This window comes from Eurytemora carolleeae, unplaced genomic scaffold, assembly GCF_000591075.1.
Source record: "Eurytemora carolleeae unplaced genomic scaffold, Eaff_2.0 scaffold526, whole genome shotgun sequence".
Lineage (NCBI taxonomy): Eukaryota > Metazoa > Arthropoda > Copepoda > Calanoida > Temoridae > Eurytemora > Eurytemora carolleeae.
The window spans coordinates 126905-136806 of NW_019396417.1; the positions used below are offsets into that span (position 1 = coordinate 126905).

Consider the following 9902-nt stretch of genomic DNA (forward strand, 5'->3'; position numbering starts at 1 on the left):
AAGAAAAATATGTTTAAAGTAATAAAAATATCTTTTAAAAAATATTTAAAAAATTCAAAATTAGATTTCTGATTGAATATTCGATTTCTTTACATATTATCGTGTACTAATCATTTTATTTCTGTAAAACTTATGTTTTAGTGAAAAAAAAAACAAAGACAAACTATTAACAAATTTAGAGACCACGACACATCCTCCACATAATTTTAAAAAAGTTTTTTTCTTATACTGAGTAGGTTTCTCTTTTCCATTTTTCTTCAATAAGGATGACATCTGTAATGTTTTAATATAATTCAGATTATTTCGCAATGTATTATTAATAAAAAGTTCAAGGACAAACATCTTATTTCAGAAAGATGTATTACCTAAAAATAGGAATGTCTGCAAACAACAATTTTTAAAGAAACTAAACAATTGTCTTTCTCTTTTGTTGTGATAAAAATAAGTTTGTATAAACTTAGAATTAATGTTACCTTTATGTTATGTTCTTTTGTAATTGTGATTTTTATTTAGTTAAATCAAGGAAAAATACTTAAATTTGATAAAATTTGAAAAATAAATATCTATTAGAAATGTTTGGAAACCTTACAATGAGAAAAGTAAGATGATACACTTGTTGGGACAAGGTAAAGCTGGGGCCGAAAAAGGTTGTAATGCAAGGAAAGTTACAATCTGGGGGGCAATATGATTTCCGTACGCCTTCAATGAGGGGGGGGGGGTTATGCCTTTGAGGATATTCCCCCATCCCCTAAGGATTATGAAATAAGGAAAAATACTGTCACTAAAAGATTTTTTTCCTAACACAATCCTTGCATTCACTGCCTTACATTCCTCACACCGAGATTTATTTTCACAGCTAAATATACGCAACTCCTATCCCCCATACTCTACACACCTTATTTTTTGTAGTTTATCTGCCCTTGTTTGCTTGTAAATGGCTTACCCATGTTCTACTCATATAGGCTCCAAAAGTCCTAATAGTCTGTTATAATCCTCATTATTCCCTGATATTTTTATTATTAGTATGAAGTTCTTAGGTTCTCATTTTTATTGTAAGCCTAAGTTTATCTTTAAAAGTAACATCATTTATAGTTTTTTAGTGAGAGGATAGATTTTAAAAGACTGACTTTCTTTAAGTTAAAAAAGAGAAATAGTTCGAAGTTCTATTAGACATGATGCACGAAGGGCCAAAGTCAAATTTTGTCATTTTCTATAGATTGGTAAAATTTGATAAAAGATGGTCCATAATCATGATCATGATCGAATAAAGCGAGGGGAGAGATGGACAAAATCGGGGGCACTTCCCCTTATTGCATCACTGGCAGTCAATTGTAGGAAGGATCAGCCAGGAACTGAAGGCGAAAAAGTAAAGAAGCCAAGGGGGTAGTTTTAGCTGGACAGGTGGGGATGGGGATGCGACGAAAGAGAATACATTTATTAGTTTAGATTGGAATTAACTCGAAAAAAGTGTAAAACGGCCATTTCGTTGTACTGTTTCCATATTTGTGCTCTATAACCTTTTGGGCCCTGGAATATCTTTTGATTGAAAAAATAGTTCTTAAGAATCATTTTATCTGCTTTAAATCCTTTCTTTGACAACCTTACATGCTTACGTAGATCTTAAATGTAAATCAAAACCAGAAAATTCCTTCAAAGTCTTTAATGCAATCAATACTCAATCTCTTTTTTTTCTTTTGATCCCTCTAAAAAGGTCAAAAAAGACTTTGGTGGATCAAGTTTTCTTGCTGTGACGAACCATTAGGTAATTACTTTCAGAAGAATTCTCCTTACATCACAACAAAGATTAGCAAAACTTATTGATCACACCTCGTTCAAAGAAAACTTGTCAGGAAAGTCAATACAGGATCAAATTTTGAGATGTTTACCATTTTTTATCAAATCGCCGTAAAATAGTTCTCAAAAGACAAAATAGAAGTTTATCTCATGAAAATAATATTTATTCAAAAAAGTTTTCTTCTGATGATAATGATGTTCTTAAAAAATATTCGATCAAAAATATTGTCAAATATTTTACTTATAATCATTCTTACAAATTATAAAACTTACAAGAGAAAGTTTTAATTTTTTTTTATAAAATCGCCAACCAAATCGTCGTATAATAGTTCTCAAAAGATAAAAAAACGATTTTTCAGTGAAGTAATGAAAAAATCAAACATTTTAAACAAGGTCATCAAGAAAAAAATTCGATTACATAAAATTATTCTAACAAATTTTTAAACTTACAAAATAAAAATGATTTTCTACGAAATTTCCTGACAAATTATAAGTTTTCTTTGTAAAAAAGAGTCTGAGAAACCAATTCACCGTTAAAAGATAAAAATACAATTTTCTACAGAAATAATGAGAAATTCCTTACAAGAAAAATTTTAATTAAAAAAAGATAATGACGTTCTAAATAAAAATTCAATAAAAAATCTTATGTCAAGTTCTTAACTTTAAATGAAGGGGTCACACCACACATTAGTCTAAAAATATCATCAAATACTTTCTAAAATGATGTTCTTTCTTTAAATTATATCATCAGTTTTAAAAAAATGCCATAAACTATTTTCTGAAAAATACGTGATATTTCTATCAAAAAAGTGATCTTTTTTAAACTAAAAATGCTGACATTTAAAAAAATATTTGGTTAAATTTTTTAAAAGAAGGGTATAGTGAATTAAAATTTTAAACTTAAATTCTTTAATATAAAGACGTTCATGAGAAAACCAGGTTTTAAAATACTCTTTTAACTCTTTGGTTCAGTTTATGACAATAATGGAGAAGTTCTTTATTTTTCATTTCAGAAACGACAAAATGGCATTTTTTTAAGAATTCAAGATCAGTTGCCAAAACTAAATCTTTACATTTATTTCTTCAGAAATACATAAATAAACTACAAAATGAGGTCTACCGTTTTTGCATCTTCTAAACGGACAGAAACATTGAAAACTCTATCCACATTTCTATTTATCAAATAACAAAAATATTGCTTAAATGTTTGATACACTTGTCAATTTTATAGATACAAAAAATTATCTATTGTTCTTCAGAATTCATAATTTATTTCAAAAAGTAATAGTTGTTAAAACGTATTTTTATCTTAAAATATTTATTATTTAAATCTTTATCTATTATTAAAAACAGTATTATTAAACTAGGTTAACATAAATTGTTTTACAAAAAACTGCATTCAAGAGATTTTAAAAAATATTTTTTTTTCAGGTTGTAGGATGTGTATTTGCCATAAAAACTGTATTCTATTTAAAGAGCATTAACTTAATCTTAAAATACTATGTACAAAATATAAAAAAGTTGCCCCCCCCCCCCTTATAAAAAGAATATGTTTTTGTTTCTTCAAAGGTTTTGTTGTACTAGCAGTGTACTGTACCATAATACGAGTACAGTAGTGTATAATGAAATACAGTATGTACACTATTACATCCGAATATTAAGTGTACAGTACTGTATTTCATATCCAGTACTGTATTAATTTATTTCGATGAATGGTGCGTTAAAAAAACAGCACTGAATAATGCACGCAATCATAGAAAATAGAATATATATTAGAGAGGAATTTAAAGAATGTCTCGGTATGAATTTTTCAGTCCCTTTCAGCCTGAAAGCGAGTTCAAAGTGTACAAATCATGTAAATGTTCACAAATTATATGCAGTAAAGTACATGAATACAGAATGTTCCCTAGACTATTCATTTCAATTTCGAATTTTTTAAACTGTTAAATGAAATTTATAATGAATTAGGTGAATAAAAACATCATTTGATTTATAGTTATAACGGAAAATCATCGTTTGTAAAGTGGAAGGCATAGAGTCTATGTGAAATGATCATTGGTCAATTATGAAACCAGCCTATTTCATAATTTGGTTTTCTTTTAACATTAATTTTAGGTTTTCTATAAAATGATATTCCAGGGCCCAAAAGGTTATATAGCATAAATATGTGAAGTACACCTGCAGTATGGAAACAATACAACAAAATGGCCGTTTTACACTTTTTTCTAGTAAATTCCCCTCTAATATATATTCTATTCTCTATGCACGTAATGCATCCAGTTTATAATGCGTACTCCCTCCCAGATGAACTTGCTGGTGGAGGGTGAAGTTCAGTAGGCCCATAGTCCGCCTGGGAAGAGTACTCGTCTCTTGAGATGTATTGAGACTCATGCGGGGGATAATCGGTCATACCAGGATAGTCCTGTTCCCGATGGTATTCGTCCGGTGTATACTGGTCCATAGTCTGCAGGTTATAGTCCACAGTTCCATCTTCCATCACGACAAAATTGTCCTCCTAGCATTTTATCATCATATTATAGTATATTTACCAAACAAACAGGGTTAACAAGAAAACAGGAGAAATAAAATAAAGGTTATTTTTTTGAAATCCGAAAAATAAACAATTGATTAAACTGTTCATACTAAATGTTTCTTCTATACTATGTTTGTTTGAAACTCAAAAAATGCATCGTAAAATAGGCTTTTTTAGAAGATACAAAAGTTTATTTACTATTTACCTGGTCTAAGTAGGAACTTACAGTTCTGTCAGGTAATGTCGTCATCCTCACTCCACATCTAAATATGTTTTAAACATTTTTAGGTTTTTACTCTCCACTCATTGTATCGGGACTAATACTTTTTACGAGAGTGTTAGAGTCATATATGAGTCATGTCCCGTAAAAAAATAATTAATTTTCTTTCTTTCTCGTCTTGTAATTTGTAAATCATGTCCAATCAAGCACAATTTACTCTACTAGACATTCAAGGCGCTTCGCGCCCTTCTTTCTATGGCTTTTAGGGCGCTTCGCGCCCATCTTCTATTTAAATTGTGAACATGTTCTTTTTGTTTACATTTAAAAACAAAGAAGAAAAATTTTTTTCAAGAATTCAATTTTTTTACAAAATTAAAAACCTTTCAGACACATTTTTTTAAATTTTTATCATTCATAAACCTTCCCTGTGGTCACGTGATGTCCCACAAAAAATTTGGGCCCGATCGGTTCAGCTGGTTTGACGTTTATAGGATACAAACAGACACCCACCCAGACAGACGAGCCAAGTTTATATATAGATTCCATAAACGTGAGACAGACGCATGGATCGTAAAAAGACGACAATTCAGAAATTTTGATCGAATGTAGTTGTAAAGTAAATAGTTAGTTAATGCGAAATTTGTTTGTGCTTACTATAGACTATTTAAAATCAGAACCTCTTTCCACTCCGAGTATTTACGGGCCCCCCTATATAATACAAACAAAGGAACTGATTACTTACCTCAAACTTTTATTATCTAATAATTACATTTTTGCAACTTGCTGTCGTAGATATTTGAATTATACTAGACTTCCATGTATATAAGCAACGTTTGAAATGTTTACATCATTAAGTTGAAAATATTTAACTAGATCGAAAATGAATGACTAATCAGTTTCTTAACATACAGTCTCTAAATTAAAAGAACCAACCTTTTTGCAAGCTTGATAACGAAGACCGCTGATATGACCGTCAAAGAGGATATTAGGCCTATCCAAGGCCACATAACAAACATACTAGAGATTAAATCTTCAAAATTGATAAAGACTATGATTTATTATCCTTAACAAAACTTTGGGTTTTTAGTTGTTTACCTGGCTGTTTAGATATCTAGTGGGGTCTGATCTTTAGGTGGAAGTACAAAGACCGGAAGTAAAAACCGATTTCCGCTATACCTGCTGTACCAGTACTTCCTGCACATTACAAGAAAGTTTAGAAAGTTGCAATTGAAAAAGCTGGGCTTAATGTTTACTTCTTATGCCGTTTTTGGGTAATTTTACAAAGGAATTGATATCTAAAAATGTCATTATTCAATGTGTCAGCCCCTGATAACATAGCAAAAAAACTTTCATGTAATGATGTAATATCCTTAGACATGGAAATATCGATTTATCTTCCTGGCCAAAAGTTCTGGCGGAATTTTTACTTTTCATGTGATTTTCATTCATTTTTCATGCCTACAGCCTAACCCAATCTGCCCAGGCCTAGTGGCTAACCACAGATCTAACACAACCTGCCCAGGCCTAGTAGCTAACCACAGTTCTAAGCCAACCTGCCCAGGCCTAGTGGCTAACCAAAGTTCTTACCCAACCTGCCCAGGCCTAGTAGCTAACCACAGTTCTAACCCAACCTGCCCAGGCATATTGGCTAACCACAGTTCTAACCCAACCTGCCCAGGCCTATTAGCTAACCACAGTTCTAACCCAACCTGCCCAGGCCTATTGGCTAACTACAGTTCTAACACAACCTGCCCAGGCCTAGTGGCTAACCACAGTTCTAACCCAACAAGCCCAGGCCTAGTAGCTAACCACAGTTCTAACCCAACCTGCCCAGGCCTAGTGGCTAACCACAGTTCTAACCCAACCTGCCCAGGCCTAGTGGCTAACCACAGTTCTAAGCCAACCTGCCCAGGCCTAGTGGCTAACCACAGTTCTAACCCAACCTGCCCAGGCCTAGTGGCTAACCACAGTTATTTTTAAAATCAAAAACACTTGGGAAATAACAACCTCTAACGTTGAAACGATTAATCCGAGGGATACTTTTCACCTATGTTACCTCGTAGCTTTTGTTTTTCTCATTTACTCATCTATGAGGGAGCGGTGGCTGCTCTCAGGGTTTTGGATATGCTTTCAGGGGTTTGGAGTGCTCCCAGGATTTTTGAGTAGCCCCCATGGTTCAGGGATAAAACGTAAAAATTCATCCCAAATAAATATGAAAAATCCTTTTAAAAGGGTACTTTGAAACCGAAAATTGAAAAAAGGGCTCTGCTACGCCCCTTCAAATTTTACCTTTGTTCAGATATTTGCAGGGAAAAAAATAGAAAATTTCAGTCCGAGTAGTCTTTGGCGATCATATAGTTTTTTTTGGCCAAACTGACGACATTTGTTTTAGCTTTTACATTAAACATTGTTGGTAAATGAAAAGAAACCTTTTTTTTTAGCTAGATTCATAACAGTTTCATTTGAGCTGGTCTAATACATCTCAGCATCTTTAGAAGCTATCTTATTGCCAATTTTTTTTCAGAATAAATCCTAAGATCAACTCTAAAACCCTAAGGGCAGCCACCCCTCTCTACTTCAATAAGAGGAGTTCCAGTGGCGTAAGTAAGGGGGGTTATTAAGGTTACTTACCCCCNAAGGATCAGAAACGTCCCCGTTTAGTAACTCCATGTCCATGATTACCATTAAAAGGAAAAATGTAAAAAAATGTTTGACGCTTCGCGCAGATAATCTTACTCAATCAACTTTAACAAAGTAACATAGATAAATGTTACCCAAAAGGGAGTTTTTTAATACAGCAGCGTACTTGCACTTTATGTCAAATTAAGTATAAAGCTCTTCCGGGGGGGGGGATAAAATGTTAAAAGATCAAGATTATTAAGAATTGAATTTTAAAAAGTAAGACATTTTACTTTTGATATAGTGAAAATAATACCTAGTACATTGACGACAAGAAAATTTTGGAAATTATAAATTAGAATATAAGCAAAGACAATATTTTTTCAAGGTTTTGCAGAGTAGCTTTTCTAAAGATTTAAAAAAGTTACATCTTTTTCCTCTTAGAGTAAAACTATTTTTTATGTTGCTTAAAATAAATTCAGCTTTTTTACAGATCTTTGTAGTTAATGTAAAATGAATGAATATAATGAAGGATACAAAACAAGGTGAAAGCTGAAAGGTAGGAAACGAATTGCCTTTATTTGATGGAGTTTGTAAATGCCAGAAATGAGTGTAAAATACAAATCAAACCAACTAAAACCAATAATTCGATATACATCATGATATTTTCTAGAGGGGGGTAAAAAAATTCTAGGGGGGGTGCTTAACTATGTTTCCCCGGGCGAAAAGTGTGACATTTTTATTTTTGTTACTTCTCATTCAAATCTCAATGTTTTAGTTTGGTAGGGTCACAGAAATTTTAACGTTACGTGAATTATCAAGAAATTGTAAAGAACGCCCTGCCGCGTCTTACATGATTATATTGAGAAATATTTCACATATTTACTACAAAAAATGACAGTTTAGAGAAGGATTGGGTGTCGTCTTTGATCGTTAAATTTATTAGCGTCAATCCTTTGTCCACACAATTTAGCAATTTAATTATTTAAAAAATAATAAAATTCCTCTAGTCCGGGCATTTCCGAAATTTGGTTACTTTTTTCTGATTATTGTTCAAAGAATTATGCGTGCAAAATTAGGTTAATGGAAAACTTCAGAGATCAAAAACTATATTCAAGTTGTCTTTTAACTTTCATGTTACAAAGGGATCAAAGGCAACCTTTAACATATTTGTTAAATATGATGCACTGTTACTATTTGCTTATATCATTGACGCGTCAACTTCAGGATAAAGTGAGTAGTGACCAAAAAGAATATTCAAAATGTAAAAAATTTACTTGTATTTGCAGCCGAGTACAATATTGAAGAGAATAAGAAGTAGAGCTGCTAGGGCTGTTGCGCCAATACCAATATAGAAGTTTCGGTAGTCGGCAAAGATATAAGGCTCCTAAAGAAAAAATGTCAAAGAATAAGAAGTTAAAAAAAGGTTCTGTAAATTCTTTGTTTTGGTTTATTTTTCAATAATTTTGCAATACATTGTTTAACTTTAATTTTTCATGGTTTGAACAAATAATCATTAATTTATGAATTCTAAACCATAATTGTATTCTTTTGATCTGAATTCTGCTATAAATTAATATATTTTGATTATTTATGATTAGAACCATAGAAACCTGATTATATTCTGAATTATAGTTGAAGTTAGGCCCGTCTACAGCTGATTGGATTGTTAAATTCCAGGTGCTTAGCTGATTACCCATATCATCCCTGAAATCAAGTGAAAATTAGAACATTTTCAAATGCTCCTGTTTTAATGAAAAGATTGCGATCAAGAACTTCTAAAATCTAAGTAATATCTATGACAAAAAAATTTAAGAAGTTCTATGAAGATTTAAACTTCTAACGGAAAGAGAGACATTCACCAAGAGACACAATTGAATTATTCCTAAACATTAACAATGATCTACCTGTATATAAACCAGTGGATTCCCCTTTACTACGCGATACCAGCCTGGTAAACCTAGTAAACAGCTAGAAATAGGTTGGGTTGGGCGGGATTACACGGTCCAGGCAGGGAGGTAGGTATGCAGGTATAAGGCAGGTAGGCAGGTATAATGTAGGTATAAGGCAAGGTAGGCAGGTAGGATAGTAGGTTTCATAGATTGAAGGTGGATAGATAGATTGATCGATATGGATGGAGTGAGTGCAATGATTTTATTCCAATTCGTGAGAGACTGAGAGAGAAACACAGATAGATAGAGAGTAAAAAGACAGAGAGAAAGAAAGACAACAAACAGATAGACAAAGAGATAGAGAGAGACAAAAAGAGAAAGAAAGAGAACTGACCTCCCCTCCCCCCTCGAACAAAGAGAGAGAGAGACAGAGATAGAGAGCTGAAACCTTCCTCCCTATAGACAAATTCCTGAGAACCCCCTTTTTCGAAAGAACTATTTAAAGCAAAAATTGGTAATTTTTATTACAGTGTAACACCTTTTTATTAATACAGCTAGGATATTTATAGTTTCAAAACGCGATTTGGCCCATTTCGTATACTCAGTAATAGAAATCGGACATAAAACAGTTCTGGAACTAATTTCTTATGTAATAGAGATATTTGCTGTTGTCCTCCTTCATACATTTTAAAAAAGGCATACAAAACAATCAATATCAGCAGAACGACTTTTTTAATACATATTTACTTATTCTAAATTAAAATACTTCAAGAAGTTAATATAAAAGAAGGAACTAAAGAAATTGTAAAAGTTACAGGGTAATACGGGGTAAAACCAATAATTT

General features: G+C 32.2%; 1 long non-coding RNA gene across 1 annotated transcript; it reads right to left on the minus strand.

Annotated features, from left to right (window-relative positions):
- Positions 1–4250: 4250 nt before the first annotated feature.
- LOC111702915 (uncharacterized) lies at positions 4251–9185 on the minus strand. Its single transcript, XR_002765524.1, has 7 exons — positions 9074–9185; positions 8780–8873; positions 8444–8553; positions 5643–5741; positions 5481–5564; positions 4533–4590; positions 4251–4309 (listed from the first exon to the last, which is right to left on the minus strand). It is a non-coding gene; the product is annotated as an uncharacterized LOC111702915 (long non-coding RNA).
- Between the last annotated feature and the right edge of the window lie 717 nt (positions 9186–9902).